A 16,730-nucleotide genomic window follows, 5' to 3' on the forward strand; every position below is an offset into this window, starting at 1 on the left:
CCCTCCCCAGGTGAAACTCCTATTCTAGTTATGGGTCATCCCCTTGGACCACCAGCACAAGGCGGTCACTGAATAAACATGGCCGAATCACCGGGCAGGGCTTGGTGCTCAGTGGCCAAGTCTTAGCGTGCTTGGTCAGTCGCCTTGCCCTTGAACTCTAACCTGGGCCTTGATGGGAGTCGCTCGGGACAGTACAGATTACTGTAGGAGCCCCTGTTTGAAAAGGAGGCCTTGGTCCGTTTCCTGTCCAGAAGGAGGGCTGGGCCAGGTCCATAACCAAGGAAACGAGAAAGATGGTGGCTGCCCCTTCTCTCCTAGAAACAGGGTGCTTCCGATTCTTCTTCTGGCTCAGTCTTGGAGTAGAACAGATTGCCGTGTTCATTCTGAGCCCCGAAGCTGGTCTTTCTTAGGACGGCCACTTTGAGCCTGGCGCACTGGCCGGAGTGTTGATTGACTTGGGATCCCAGGATTTTGACTTTATAAGCCCCTTCCCATCTCTGGGACTGTTTCCCCCTCAGTATAACGAGGCGTATTAGACCTCGTGACCGCTGTTGTCCCCCCTGCTCTGGTCTCGGAACGAGTTCTGCTTGTGTGACCACCTTGGTTTGGAGAAGGGCTCTCCAAGGTACTTTCCCTTAGGGAGGGAGCCACAGTTTTAGATGGATGTTGGGAAGTGGAGAGAGCCTACAGGGGACTTTGGTCACCTAAAGGCAGGGGAGATCTGCAGACAAGAAGACTCGGGGAGAAATATGGGAAAGAAGTATTACCTTTGATCCAGGGCACAGCAAGGAACATGGAGGAAAAGCAGCAGAGAGAAAAACATTCTGCTAAACTTAATTAATTAGAGTTAAATAATTAGAGCTGTCTAGATAGAGCGCCAGCGGGGGCGTCAGGAGGACCCGAGTTCAAATGTGATCTCAGACACTTCCTACTTAGGATCCTGTTAAGTCACTTAACCCCAGTTGCTTCAAAAATAGGAAATCTAAAAGAAAAAAAATTAGAGTTGTCCAGAAATAGAAGACGCTGCCTCATAAGGGAGAAAGTTCCCTGGGTCAGAGGGCTGCCAGGGTGGACAGTCTGAGCTCTTGGGGACCTCGGTTCCTGCCCGTGAATAGGCTGGGCTTGCTGGCCCAGGTCTGACGTGTGCTGTCTGTCGGGGCAGTCTTCAGGCTTCTGGGTCGGGCTCAGCCCCCCAGGGAGAGCAATGCTGTTGCACTCGTTTTGTCCCACCCACCCACCTTGCTCTCTTGGCGCCTCTCGGCCCCAGTCTCGGGTCTCGAGCCCCCTAATTGGACCTGAAACTTTCCTCCTTCCCAGGAATACCTCTTCCAGAAGCCTCAGTGTCTCAGCTTACTAAGTTCCATTATTGTGGGAGGAAAGCGGCCTATTTAAACTAATCGGGGTATTGGTGTAGATTGGGGTTTTCCAGCTTTGGGTGGGTCCCTCCGGATCTCTGAGAAACCCTTCTCGGGAGGGTGAATTACATACAAGGTCACAGACCGTAGCTTGAGAGAGACATCTGGGCGTCTCGATGCCCTGGGTCCTTAGGAGGTGCAGGGAACGGGGTACTTCTCACCTTTGTACACATCAAGAGAGTCGAGGCTGGTCTCCCGTGGTTACAGCTTGAAGCAGGTAGTGAGGCAGCCTCGTAGTTAGTGAGAGTCGGGAAAACCTGAGTTCAAATCCTTCACCAGGCTCCTATTGTGTGATTCTGATCTATCCTCAATTTCCTCCTCTGTAAAATGGAGGTAATTATTGCACTTAATTCTCAGGATCAAAAATCTAAAGAGAAAACTTAGGAAAAAACTATATAAATGCTCCTATTTATATATTATATATGTTATTATATTATTATTTTATATATGTTATAGATATATATTATTTTGTTATTTTATATATGTATATTATAGATAATAAAAGTGCTTTACATGAATGTAAAATGCACTACATACCTTATCTTGTCTCATGGCCCTGTGAGAGATTAGATTTTATTATAAGATGCAGAAACTGAGGTTCAGGCAGGGCTAGCCCATCCTCCAGCCGGCGTCTGGGGCCGGAAGCCAGGCCCAGGGCTCCCCATCGCACCCCACCACGCCGAGCTCTTCTTGAAGCGAAGGACGACGTTGTGCCATCCGACTCTCTGTACCTCGTGTTTACGCTCCTCCTTGCCCCGTGGTCCGTGTGACGGCGTCCCTGGCTCGGGCCGGACTCCTGAGCTGGACAGGGGCCAGCCCTGCCCCAGCAAGCACACACGTGGTTACCAACAGCTCCAGATGGGGTGACCCGGCGCCACCGCCTGAAGGTCGGCCTTTTTATTCCATCAGCGCAGAGCATGGAGAGGGGCCGGTGGGTGGGTGGGGACCGCCGGGCTCCGACGGCCACGGAGCAGCTGGATCGGGAGCGGCAGCTGCTGGATTCAAACCCTGCCACGGATTTCTGTGAATGGGGCCGGCTCTGGACCTGGTCGGGATCACAGATTCCTTCTCTGTGCAGGGAGGAGACGGACTCCTGGCCTTTGGGGTCCCTTCTAGCTTGACAAAGGTAGAGTCAGACTTTCAAGGAACCTAGGACCAAAGATTTAGGGATGGAAGCCTTTTAGTCCATCTCCCCCATTTTCCAGAGAAATAGACTAAGGTCTGAGGTCCAGCAGGTAGGAGACGGCCGGGTCAGGATTTGAACTTGGGATCCATGACTAAAAGTTTCTCATGCTCTCCGTTGTTCTGTGCTGACTCCATGAATTGCTGAAGCAGAAGATCTGGGTTCAAATCTTGGCCTTGAGCTTCAGTCTCTCTTTAGGATGATAGAGCTGAATTAAATGATCTCTAAGATATAGGATCTTTGGGACTCTGAATGGAGAAAAGATTGTTGAATCATAGATTTAGTTGATAAGAGGCCTTCAAAGTCATGTAGTCCCACCACTTCAGGTTTTTTTTTTTTAATTAAATAATCATTACTTTACAAATAAGGAAACTGAGGCTGAGAGATAAGTAATTCACTCAAAGTCCCCCAGAAATTTCAGTGGCCTCGGGAGGATTCAAACTCAGAGCCCTGGGCTCCAAATCTTGCCCTTTTTCTCCAGTCCTGAACTGCTTCCCCAAGAGCTCACCTTATTGAACTCTCCCGTGAAACACAGGCAGAAGGTAGGGTCCAAGAAGTGGGCTGGTTTGCCACGTGTAGTAAGCGATGGATATTCCTGCCCACGTATCTTAGTTTCTGGCCTCTTGCCCTTGCCACGTCCTTGCCACGTCCCTGCCATTCAGCAGGCCTGAGAATCAGAACCATTCTCATTCAGTCAGAACAGTTGGCAGATTGCTTTTCCATGGCACCAGTTGAGTGGGCATTATTATGCCCATTTTTCAGATGAGATAACTGAGACCCAGAAACTTGGTCAAAGACACTCAGCTAGGTAGGGCAGAGCTGCCACCAAGATTTTGATTTGCTCCATCTTCAAATGCATTTGTTTTTGTGCCATGTAGGTCAGATCCATGGGCAGTGCCCGCCGGTCCAATTCCCCTTTAGCAGCTGGCTGTGCTTGTTTATTTTCCACCCCTTGCCTTATATTGGGGGGCCCTGCCACTCACGGGAGCAGCCAGGCTAAGGGGGCAGGGGACTGGGTTTCTGCTCTCAGTGATCTGGCCGACAGATGCAGAGCCTTCAAGGCCGGGCAGCCCTGCTCTTGGCAGAGTTGGGGGGGAGGGGTCTTTCTGTGCTGAGTACCCGGCCCGAGGCTGCCCAGACAGTGGAGCCCCTTGCCTGGGCACTGCCCAGGAGGGCATGAGGGGAGAGGGCCCTGGCAGCTCCCGTCCTTTTCCACCCACTACTTTCCTTAACCTGAAGAGAGCTTACTGACTCTGGCCAGATTTCTGCTTTTCTTTTGAATCTGCTGCTGAGAAAAATCATTCTGTCTTTCCGTCCCCAGAGGCAACGCTAGACTTTGAGTAAAGATTTAAAGTCATAGGCTGCCAGAGCTGGGCATTGGACCTCCGGGAGAATCTGGTCCAGTCCAGGGCCTGCTGTTTACAGCGCCCAAACTGGAAAGGCGCTTATTCCCAGTCCCACGGCTAACCTGCCATTGAGCCTTGAAATTTAGCTTTGCAAAGGGCCGGAGCAATCTTCCCGGAGAATCAGAGCCGGTCTCGAGCCCCCCATGTCCTGAATGTCCAGGCCCAATATGACCCCAGCCCCCATTTGCTGGACTCCTTGGCCTGTGCCTTTAAGGGACGGCTATCAGCTTCTAGAGGAGGCGGGGGAGGACGCTTCAATGAGGGACGAGTGCCAAGTCAACTTTCTTTGTTTATTTTCCCCCTTCTGTTCCCTTTCTAAGTTCTTAACTCCTTGTTTGGTGCGTTGAGGTAAGAACAGTTTCCAGCCGGGAAGCAATGGGGATGGACGTATCCCCTGGGAGGCTGAGTGAGGTCCCCAGGGACTTTAGAGGCGAGAGCCTCAAACTAAGAGTGGGACTGAGGACCCGCTCTCCATTCAGCTTCAGGGCCCGGGACTGGACTCAGAGGTAGCCCTTCTTCCACACTCATTGGCTGACCATCCAGAATAGAGAGAAGCCCCAGATTGGGCCGGTTGCCATCTTTCCATGATCTTCCCTGATGAGATTCTGCCTTCTACTTCTTTGGCTAAATCACCCGAACACTGGAGAACACAACCTGAGCTTACTGTGGAGCGAGAGCCTGGGGGCTGGCAGCCTGACCGGGCTCTGGACCCGGCTCTGCCGGACCTCGTGTGTCCTTGACTGTATGACCCCGCCTCCTATTGGACCTTGATTTCCTCAGTCGTAAAACTAGAGGTTGGATGAGGTCAGTGGTTCCCACTGGGAAGTTCTGAGTGGGAAGACTCCCATGTGATAGTAATTATTCTCTTAGTAACCATTCCTGAAGTATCCAGGACAAAAAGGCATCATGAACTTTAAAAAGGAACTTTTTATTTTAATCATCACAACAGTATCTGCATCTATTTGAAAAAAATAATACATATATTTGTAAAACATACTACTTATTTATTCTACGAGAGGTACGTTTGCTTATCTGATAATAATGATATATTTAGATAGCTCTTTAAAGTTTGTAAAGTGCTTTACATATATAACCTCATTTGATAATTGTTTTAGTCGCGTATGACTCTTTGTGATCCCATCTGGGGTTTTCTTGAAGTGATTTTCCATTTCCTTCTTCAGCTCAATATACAGATAAGGCTAAAATGACTTGCTCAGGTTCACACAGCTACTAAGTGTCTGAGGCCAGATTTGAACTTAGGTCTTTTTGACTCCCTGCATCCTTTGGTTAGTCACCTAGCTGACATTATTGTAATGAGAAGGAATTATTGCCACAGCTCTGTGGCTCCCAGAGGTCTGGTTGTGGTTATTGAACCAAACTGACAGTTCTAAATGTGTGGTCTAGAGACCCTTGTGCCCAAAACTCTTTCAGAGGATCCAAGAGGCCAAAACCATTTTCATAATAATACTAACATTTTAATTTTGTTGTTGTTAAGAGAATAATTTTTTGTTTTGTTTTTTTCTGGTGATATAAGTATGCTAATATTTAATACATGTTTATGAATCTTAACATTTTAATTTTTAATAATGACGAATATCAATAGATATAACCCACTTTGGAAAAAAGTCCTCAATAATTTGGGGAGGCTTAAGTTCCAACTGGGATTAAGTGACTTGCTCAGCATCATATACCTAGTAAGAGTTTGAGGTTGGATTTGAATTAAGGTCTTTTTTGACTCCAGTGCAGGTTCTCTTTCAGCTGTCCCAGTGATTGTTAAGAGTATAAAGGGACCAAAAAATGGACAATGTCTGGTTTTGATGAACTCGAGACCTCTTTCTGTTCTCTTGAAGCTGCTTTCCTTCTCTGACCTTGCGTGGTTTTAATAGCCTCTCCCACCTCCCACTCTGGCCATCTCTCTTTTTCCCATCCCAAAGTGTGGGGAGGCGTCATTCCCCACACTTGGTTCCAAACCAAAAGATCCATGAGGGTTCCACCCTTTGGTGCAGACTTCTCATTCTACAGAGGAGGAACCTGAATACCCCAGGTTTGTGGGTGGGATTGGCCCAAGATCTCAGAACTCCTCTGATTCTCAGGCTGGGCTCTCTGTCCTATCAATCCTCAGTTAATTTTCTTGTTTCTTTCTTTCTTTCTTTTTTTTAAAAATGACCTACGTTTCCCCCCTGTGCTATCAAGTTGAATTTAGCTACTTAATAAGGGCACTTGGATATATTTGACCAATAATATGAGACCAAAATTGCAGCAAAACTTTTAACTGTTCACAAGAAATTCAAATGCTTGGCACTCACACGGACTTTATTTGTTCATAATCTTGAATTAGTTAAAAGGCGTTTTGGTGTAATGGAAAGAATAATGGACTAGGGAGTAGAGAACCTTGGTTTTGAGTTTTCAGAACCTTGATCATCACTTCCTACAAGACAGGAGCAAGATCCATTTCTGATCTTCGCCTCAGATTCCTCATCTTACCTGTCAAATGGGCATAGTAGCACTTTTTTTTTTGAAGGGTCAAGTACGATGCTATGGTTTCTTATTTCTGCCCTCCATCCCACTCTGAAGTGTGAAAGTCAGCTTTTCTTTGACTCCCGAGAGAAGATTCAGGGCCCTGACTGAAGGGCCCCAAAGAGTGCAGTTTGTTAGCAGTCTCCCTTCCCCATCCGTTGGGTCAGAGGGAAAAAGACGGGCAAAAAAGGGAAAAGATCCTCTATGATATCTGAGTAAAAGTGGAAATGATTGTTTCCTCTTAACACTGATGATGGAAATTTGGCTCTAGAGAACAATTTTAAAAAATCATGATGATGATTATGATTATGGCATCCAGTGATAGCACTAGGATTTTCTGTACCACAGACCTCTGGGTTAGCTGGTATTTGCCCAGTCCACAGATAAGAAAATTGGGGCTCGGAGAGGTGAACTAATTGTCCAAGATTCTCACAACCTGGGACTGTCTGATTCAGTATTTGAACCCAGGTCCCTTGACTCCCAAGTTCATAAATATCTGCCATTGAACTTCATAAGCTGAACCACATTTCGTTTCATCCAAATAACTTAACAGGCCAATAGAAGGCCAAAGCTATATACTTAACACCAGATCTGCTGCTTTTTTTCCAGCATCCAAGTCTTCTGCTTTCAGTAGCTTTTCTGTCTGCTTCAAGACTTGGCAAAATTGGAACATTGGAAAATATCTGACTAAAAACAGTTGGCAAAAAAAGTTTAGAAACAAAATTGAATCCCGAATTCTCGTGCTTTCGCTCTAGAGTTGCTTTTGATTTACTCGATGAGATCTCATTTGTATGCAGCTGTTTGCATGAAGAGAAGCTCCTGGAGGAGAGGGTCTGTGTTTGATTTTCTTTGCTTAGCCCAGTGCCTAGCACACAGTAGGTACTTAATAAGACTGACTCAGAAGACCTTCCTTCTAATTTTTGTCCTTCTTCTTTGTGTGACTCGGAGCAAGTCCTCTTCCTCTCTGGACCCTGATAAAATGAGGGGAGTGGGCTCCATGGCGTCTGAGGGCCTTTCCAGCTGAGTCTCGCTTGCACCTTAATCGGGCCGCCTCAGCTGATTCAAACATCACCTTCCATCCATTTATTTATTTTCTGTCCATCCAGATGGCACTTTTCACCCTTTGAAAGAAATGTGTTTAGGGCTTAATCTACAACTGGATACTAGTATTTATAGAATGCTTCTTCTATCAGTTTTTAAGTACTTTACACCCAGTGCAGTAAAATCTAGGAAAAAAGTGGGCATGAAGAGGCGTGCGATTTGGGGGCAGAGTTGTTTGCCAGCATGCTTGAATCATTCAGCATTTAGATTTTTTTTTTCTCTTTTGATTCTTCAGAATGAAAATTCATTCTCTCACCAAATTTTTATCAAGTGGATTTTTGTTGAGTCATTTTTTAATCATGTTCCGGGACATTCGTTGTGACCACATTTGGAGTTTTCTGGGGCAAATGTACTGGAGACATTTGCCATTTCCTTCTCCAGTTTATTTTATAGATGAGGAAACTGAGGCAGACAGGCTAAATGACTTGTCCAAGGTCACACAACTAGGAAGTGTCCAAGGTCTGGTGTGAATTCAGAAAGATGTTTTCCTGACTCCAGGTCTATTACTACCTAGCTTCTCCTATCAACTGGAGAGGAGATCATTACATAAGAACTGGGTTTGAGTGCCCTCTGGAGATAAGATATATATGTGTATATATATGTCTCCATGCTTATGGAGACCTATAAAGCTATCTATTGATATAAACATATTTCTATATATATTGAATTAAAATGAAACAAGACATCAAATATTTGAAGGGTAAAGGTCAAATTCAAGAAAGATCATCTGGAAAGGAAGAATTTAGAGAGATGTCATGGAGGCGGTAGGATTGGTCCTTCTAATTCAACTCTGGCATATGGAGGAAGCAACTGGCAGAGTAGATGGAGCCCTGGGCTTAGAATCAGGAAGTCCTGAATTCAAATTCTGCCTGACATTTGCAAAATTGTTTAATCCTCTCTAAGTAACTTCAGCCCTCCCCAGTCTTTCTTTCATAATAAACTGAGGGGGGCGGAACTCTAGCCACAGAGGTCTCTTCCATTTGTAAGGAGGCCTTCGAAATGAGAGCTCTAGAACTTGCTGTTGCAGGATATCAGCTTCCATGAGCAAACTGAGTTTTCTCATTTATAAAATGAGGGATCTGTCCAGTTCTAGGTCTGAAATAGAATGGTTCTATTTTCTTGTTCACATCTGGGTGGCTAAGTGGTATAATGGTTAGCGTGCAGGGTCTGCAGTCAGGATACTTACTAGCCATGTGATCCTGCAGGTCACTCCATCTTGTCTGCCTCAGTTTCCTCATCTGTAAAATGATCTGGAGAAGAAAATGACAAACTATTTTCGTGTACTTTCTGAGAAAACTCACGCAGAGTCAGACCCGATGGAAACAATGCTATTCGCATCCCCTCCCTGAACTTTCGCTTCAGTTTCCTTCTCTGTAAAATGGGGTGATAACCTTTGCACCGCTGACCTTTGAGTTAGAAATCTGGGTGCTGTGGGAAGGTTTTGGCTGTTGGGGAGTTGCCCTGCAGAGGAGCCTCCGCTCGCGGGAGGTTCCCAGTGTCCCCCCTCGATTGTCTGTTCTTGGCAAACAGTCCCCTGGCCCCTGCGGGGCGAGCCACGCTTCTGGTCAGTTTTCTGCGGGTCCGTTTTGAGGAGACAGGTCTTTTCAAGGACTCTGGGAGCTCGGCTTACCGCACTTGTGGCTGCTTTCGGTTTGGCCCGGGTCACTCCGGGAGAATTACTAAGGGGCACCACTTGGGGCTGCTAATGAGCCCCTTGCTGCGCCGCCTCCGGAATGGGAAGGAACTGGGTTGGGGGGGGGGGAGGGGAGCAGAAAGAAATGGAGGCTGGTGGATCCTTGCCCTGGAAACTTAGAGGCAGGTCCTATTTCAGAATGGAAGGGGAGGCCGGCTCAAGTCTCAGTAGGTGTCGGTGCCTGGAGAGATGAGAGGAAGAGGAGGAGGAGGAGGAGGAGGAGGAGGCAGAGTTGTTCCCTGGCAGGCGAGTAATGGATTTTTAAAGGGAAGCGTCTCTTTCGCTTGGATGTTGTCTGGAAGCCGCTGGCCCTGGTCGCTGCTTCCCTCCCTCCTGCCTGGGACCGGTGTCTGGAGGCCAGGACGCCTGCCGGGTGCTGATGGCCCTGTGGGGAGCCCGGGAGCTGTTCCCTAGTGTAGACATGAGCCCTGCAAAATGCAAGGGATGTCTCCTGGGTCCCCGAGGCAAGTAAGTGACACCAGCCGTTTCTCCCCTTTGCCTTGGCTTTTGTGTGTTTCAGTGAGTGCCATTGGGCCAGCCCTGGACCCTCTGCTCCGGCCGGGGCACCTCTGGCCAGGGGGCGGGATCTGGAGACGACCCTGGCCTTGAAGGGAGGCGGGGGGCTGCCCTTTGCTCCGCTGCATCCCCCGCAAGAGGGGCCGGCCTCCTTAGGGACTTTGGTGGTGCGGGATTTGCCTGGCCTGCGGACCCACCAACCACCGAGTGATTGTGACCCCGAGGATAGAACCAGCTGGACGTAAACCACCAAATAAAGGGAATTCTCTTCCTGGCTGGTTTATGGGGAGTCCAAGACTTCATCCCTTAGAGGTCAGGGGTGAGCGAGCCTTCTCAATCATCCGCTCTTGGCTTCCCTAGATGGCTCTCAGAGGTAGGAGAGCTCAGTAGCAATACTATATAATAAATAATAGATTGAATAACATTATATAGTTAAGAAAATACCTCATCAGGCCACCAGCAGCCTCATGCCCAGCCTGGCATGGCCAAGGGCGTCACGATTGGTCCTTTGGGGTCACCTTCATGCTGCATTCAGGCATCATGGAAGGCTTGGAGTGGGCATGTACCCACTTGGAAAGTCTACAAGAAAATCTTCCAATGGGCAGACTTGGGGTTCACTTGCCGGGGGGGGGAGAGGAGAATATGATGTATAAGTAGGAATGTGAATAGTTGAGGGGGCACAGTTGTCACACTTGAATTTTTTAGACTGACAGGGCTCAATTCAAGCTTTTTTTTTTTTTTTTTTGCCCTTGGCTTATGAAATTAAAACAGCTCTTAATTTCATAAAGAAATTAACTTCCTTCCTGACGTGTTGCTCAGTCTGAGAGTTTTCCTTAGTCCGAGAGCTAGAAAGGGTTACCATGGTCACCCAGAAAAGTATTTCCCCAGAAACTAATATTCCATAGGATATTAGTTAGCAGGGATTCTCTTGGTGGAAAAAAAAACAAACTGTGTGCAAGCAGCAGTTTCCTCCTCTCAAAAATAGATAAGAAATCACATATAAAAAAGAACGAGGCAGTGTTTCAAAATGAAAGCAGATTGATTTTTTTTTTTTTTTTTTTTACTCCTAAGTTTCCCCAGCCCCGTTTTTTCTCCTGGGCAGTTTGTTCTTTGGATCCCTGTTGTTGCTATCTATAGGTTGCAAGATTCTAAGTTTTCTTCTTGGGGCACATTATCAGCACCCAGGGTTTTTTTGGGGTGTTAAGGGAGCAACTTCGTTTCCACTGCATCTGGATAATTAAATTCTCAGGGTCCAGATGAGAGACTCTCAGAAAGCCCACTGCTTGCTGTACCCAGGTAGGAAACTCTACCGAAGGTGACAGCCGAGGGAGTGAGAGCACGGATGAATCCATAAGGTGACAGCAGTGGCTGATAGCCACAGGGGGGACCGTGCAGCCAGAGCCCACAGAGAATCCTATGAGGCGGAGGATGACGGTGACTCTGCCGAGCATGTGCGGCAGCCTCTCATTGGGGATTTCTTGGAGTGAGTGCTTTGGGGATTTAGGGAGAAATGTTTGAGGGAGACTCTGCCCTCCCAGAAGTGCAGCCTAGTCTGGAAAAGGGAAAATTAATGCTTTAAAGAGAATTCCTTATCAAGCTGTGTATTACAGTCTAAGAGTCTCAGAGGTAGGGGAGCTCAGTATCCATTCTATATAATAAATAATATATTTAATAACATATAATTAAGAAAATTCCTTATCAAGCCATGAGTTACATATTGTAAGAGGTAGGAAAGCTAAATATGAATACTATATAATAAATAATATAAAAGTTGCAGACTCTAAGAGGTAGGAAAATTTAGCATTAATACTATTTAATAAATATTTAATAACATTATATAATAAATCAAGAAAATTCCTTATAAAGCCATGTGTTACAGACTATAAAAGGTAGGAAAACTCAATATGAATAGTATATAATAAATAATATATATAACAACATTATATAATAAATCAATTCAGAAATTTATGAAGCCATATGTCATGGACAGTAAGAGGTAGGAAAGCTCAATGTGAATACTATATAATAAATAATATATTTAACAGCATGTAATAAATTAAGAGAAGTCCTTATTGACCCATGTGTTGCAGACTGTGAGACTGTAGGAAAGCTCACTATTAATAAGAAATAATAAATTTAATATATGATATGTAATAAATTAATATATTTAAGAAGATCTTATGTGGCCAATTTTTTTTTTTTACAGATAAGACTGTAGAGCTAGATAAACTCATTATTAATACTAATAAATGTTATAATATATAGTAAATTAATATATTTAAGAGAATTCCTAGTATTAATACTAATAAATGTAATATTATAATATATAGTAAATTAATATATTTAAGAGAATTCCTTAACAAGCCACATTTTTATAGACAGTAAGATTGTCAGAGGTAGGAGAGCTCACTATTAATAGATAGGTTCTCAGAAGTAGGAGAGCTCAGTATTGATGATATAATTCATTTAATATTATATAATTAATAAATTAAAGCATTTAAGAGAATTTTTATCAGTCATGTTACAGACTGTAAGAGGTAGGAAAGCTCAGTACTAGTATTATATAATAATATATTTAATAATATTATAAATTAAGAGAATTCTTTTTTTGAGCCATGTGTTAAAAATTGTGAGACTAGTTACAATAAATCTAATATATAATAATGTAATAAATGGACATATTTAAGCGGATTCCTTATCAAGATTTTTTAAGCAGATAGAAGATTGTCAGAGTTAGGTGAACTGAATATTAATAATAATAAATGTATAATAAATTAATATATTTAAGAGAATTCCTTATCAAGCCATGTGTTACAGACAGTAAAACTGTCAGAAATAGGAGAGCTCAGTATTAATGATAGAATGCATTTAATAGTAGATAATAATATGAGAAATTAATACATTTAAGATAATTCCTTATCAGTCATGTTTTATAGACTGCCAGAGATAGAAGAACTCAGTATTAATACTGTTTAGTAAATAATGTATTTAATAGCACATAATAAATTAATTAAGAACATTCCTATCAAGCCATGTGGTATTGACCATGAGACTCTGTAGGAGAGCTCAGTATTAATAAAATATAATAAATTAATATGTTTAAGAGGATTCCTTATCTAGCTGTTTTTTTATAGATTATAAGACGTCAGAGATAAGTGAAATCAATAATAATAATAAATTCAATATTATAATTTATGATAAATTAATATAGTTGAGACAATTCTTTATTAAGCCATGTGTTATAGACAGAAAACTGTCAGAAGTAGGAGTTCAGTATTAATGATATGATGTAGTTAATATTAGATAATAATATGAGAAATTAATACATTTAAGAGAATTCTTTATAAGTCATGTGTTACAGACTGTAAGTCTTCCAGGGGTAGGTAAGCTCAGTAGGGACTGGTGTAGTCTGAGAGGGCTTCCTCAAGGAAGCTGGATTTGAGCTGGACACAGGAGGAGGAGTGAGAGTTAGGGCAAAGGAGACAGGCAGGCCTTCTTCTTCTTTTTTTAATCGTATCTTTTTATTGACAAAACATATGCGTGGGTAATTTTTCAGCATTGACCCTTGCCCTCACCTTTGTTCCAACTTTTCCCCTCCTTCCCTCCACCTCCTCCCCTAGATGTCAGGTAGTCCCATACATGTTAAATATGTTAAAGTCAGGCAGGCCTTCTTTCAAAGGATTTAATTGGGTTGAGGTCCCCAAAGTAGCCTCTGAAAAAAGGGGTACATTATTATTCCATTTTTACCGATGGAGAGAGCTTGTCTCAAGATGGGTCATAGAGACCCAGGCCCAACTAGCCCATCTTGGGCCACTCACTGTTTGTATTCCAGTGCTGGGTATTGGCTGTAGTCTTGGCTGCAGAGAGAGGCAGAAGTCTGGTCTAGGAGTCAGGAGCCGTAGGGGCTAGTTTCAGCTTTGCCCTCTCTTAGGTATAGGATTCTGGACCTTAGTTTCCTTTTCTGTCAAATGAGAGGGTTGGCTATTTACTAAACAAAGCCAGGCTTTCTGGCCCTCTCGGCCGTCTCCCCAGATTTCGTTCATGTCCTTACTTGGGCTGCTAGCACATTAGAAGAGGGACAGGGTGCCGGACACGAGCCTCTTATTTTCACAGAGGGAGGAGTGACGCATGCGCTGGGTGAGTGTGAGACCTCCCACAGAGCTCCTTTCCTCTTCCCATTGCTCTTCCTTCAGGAAACTGAGTATGACCTGTGGCTTGATGCAATGCCCTTTGTAGAAGTGGCCAAAAGTGTACCTTTTTTTTTTTTTTTTTTTTAACAGATGATAAGTCAGAGATAGGTGAACTCAATACTAATAATAAATTCAATATTATAATTTCTAATAAATTAATATATTTCAGAGAATTCCTTATTAAAAACTGTCAGAGGTAGGAGAGTTCAGTATTAATGATAGAATGCATTTAATAGTAGATAATAATAATATGAGAAATTAATATTTAAGAGAATTCCTTCTCAACCATGTATTACAGACTGTCAGAGGTAGGAAAGCTCAGTATTAATACTATTTAGTAAATAATATATTTAATAACATTGGTGCACGCCCCACTTCTCGCAGAACCCCAACCTCTGAACATTAAAGGGTCTTAAAGACCCCTTTGCTCTGACGCTCACAGCTCTGTGTCCATAAGCCCCGCCAGCCTCTGACACCTGGAGTTCTGGGTTCCCTCCATCTAGTGATTCTGGTCACTTAACTATTGCCCCACTTGGCTCTTTTGCACTTCAAGTTAAAAACAGATAAAAATAACTGCCCGTCTTGATACTTGGCTTGAAATAGGAATGCCCCTCCTCATGCTGCAGGGAGCTTGGGCAAGGCGTTCGATGGGCTCGTGACTCAGCTCTTGGAGGCCGTGGTCAGGCATAAGGCCTGATGGCAGAAGGGCAGGATCGTTAGAAATCCCTGCGAGGACCATTGGCGCCCAGGGTGCTGAGGAGGGCTCGGAGGAGTTTTCACCTGATGTGTGACCATTTATCTTCCTGACCTTCTCCTTTGACTTCACGTCATGGCACCCACAGGCCATGTCAACAGAGAGCAAGCTTTGTTTTTTCCTATCAACTTGGAAATCTGCCAATCAATAAACATCTATGCCAGGCTAGAAACACATACGTCCCTGCCCTCGGGAAGCCTGCGTTCTGTTGGAGAAACTTCAGGTGGTCTCTAGGGGTAGAGACTGCGTCTGCCCAGTCACCAGCAGGAGCACAATACTTTCTGGCCGCAGGTGGCCTGGTAGGAGGTGGAGGGTGATTGCGGCCCGCAGCGTGAAGATGTGGGGGCACCTCTGCCCAGGAGGGTACAAGCCCTTGAGTTGCTGGATGGCCTGTAAATGGTAACTAAGGCCCTTGTTTTTGTAGCACCCATCCAATTTGAGAAAGCAGAGTCCTGCTGATGGAAGTGATGATGTGTTATTGCTCCCATTTCTCAGAGGAAACTTGAGGCTTAAAGGAGTTAAAACTATAGTCCCTCTTAGAAGGTGGTAGGACTTCATCAAACTCAACTCCAGACCCGAGACCCATGCCTCTATAAGAACATGTCTCACACACTACTGATCCTGAAAGGGTCCCAGGGCCCTGATGTTTGAGGAAGATGGGATGAATGTGAGCAGGAAGGGCTCACCATGTTATTGTTTGTGAGGAGAGGGGTCCTAAGGCTAAATGAAAGCAGCCATTTTATTTATTATAAATTACTAACTCGCCTAGATGTTTCCTTCCTTCCTTCCTTCCTTCCTTCCTTCCTTCCTTTCTTCCTTCCTTCCTTCCTTCCTTCCTTCCTTCCTTCCTTCCTTCCTTCCTTCCTTCCTTCCTTCCTTCCTTCTTTCCTTCCTTCCTTCTTTCCTTCCTTCCTTCCTTTTTTCCTTCTTTCCTTCCTTCCTCTTTCTCTCTTTCCCTCTCTTTTTTCTCTTTCCTGCCTCCTTTCCTCCTTTCTTTCCCTTCTTCCCTCCCTCCTTTTCATCCTTCTTCCTCCTTCCTTCCCTCCCTTCCTTCCTCCTTCCCTTCCTCTCTCCCTCTTTTCCTTCCTCCCTCCCTTCTTCCCTCTTTTCTTTCCTCCTTTCCTTCCTCCCTCTTTTCTTCCCTCCTTCCTCCCTCCCTTCTTTTCCCCAATTCCAGGACTGGCACTCCATCTACTGCATCACTTAGCTATCACAAGACTCTTCCCGTGTCCTGACAAATGCTAACGTTTCTCATCCCAATCACAGCATAGACTGTATTCTTTAGCTGACGGTGGTTTGGGAGTTGGGGAATGTGCGGTTGAGTCTTCCAAAATGGCTCCAGCATTCACTAGAGGCAAAATGGTTAAGTCACTTCATCTGGATGGTCCTCGGTTTCCTCATCTTTAAAATAGGCCCAATAATCCCTGCACTCTCTCCTTTGCCTATAGGATTGCTGTAGGGAGAGTGCTTTTTAAATCTAAGAACTGTAGAAATGGTTTTGTTGTTTTTGTGGAATTTTATGCGAGGCAGTAGGATGTAATTAGAACAAATGTTGAATTTGGTGCTTAAGGATCCAGGTTCTCATCTTGGTTCTTTGACCAATTAGTTGTGAAACTTGTCTTAGTCACTTCTCCCTATGTTCTTTGGGGTCCCTTCTAATGACATGCTATGATCAGAAGATTCCCTCCCGCCCCATTTTAGACTTCTTGTGGTTTTTAGTCCATTATTGTTGGTTTTCAATAAAGACATGGTTTACTAGTTATTATAGAACAATACTGAGTGTGCATATTTAGGAGAAAAACACGCAATATTATTTTAACAACATAGAAAGCTTTAGAAACTCGCTTTTTTGCTCTACCTCCAGAAAAATCTTGGTAATAATTAGTACTTACTTGGAATCAAGATCAGTCTCATAGGCTGAAAATCCTAGTCCCGGAAGCGATCCCAGAAGACAT

The 16,730-nt window shown here is 44.4% G+C and overlaps 1 protein-coding gene across 4 annotated transcripts in view; it reads left to right on the forward strand.

Annotated features, from left to right (window-relative positions):
* ACACB (acetyl-CoA carboxylase beta) overlaps positions 1-16,730 on the forward strand; it is a 120,872-nt gene that overhangs the window by 25,715 nt on the left and 78,427 nt on the right. The gene's annotated exons all lie outside the window — the stretch shown is intronic.

This window comes from Antechinus flavipes, chromosome 1, assembly GCF_016432865.1.
Source record: "Antechinus flavipes isolate AdamAnt ecotype Samford, QLD, Australia chromosome 1, AdamAnt_v2, whole genome shotgun sequence".
NCBI lineage: Eukaryota > Metazoa > Chordata > Mammalia > Dasyuromorphia > Dasyuridae > Antechinus > Antechinus flavipes.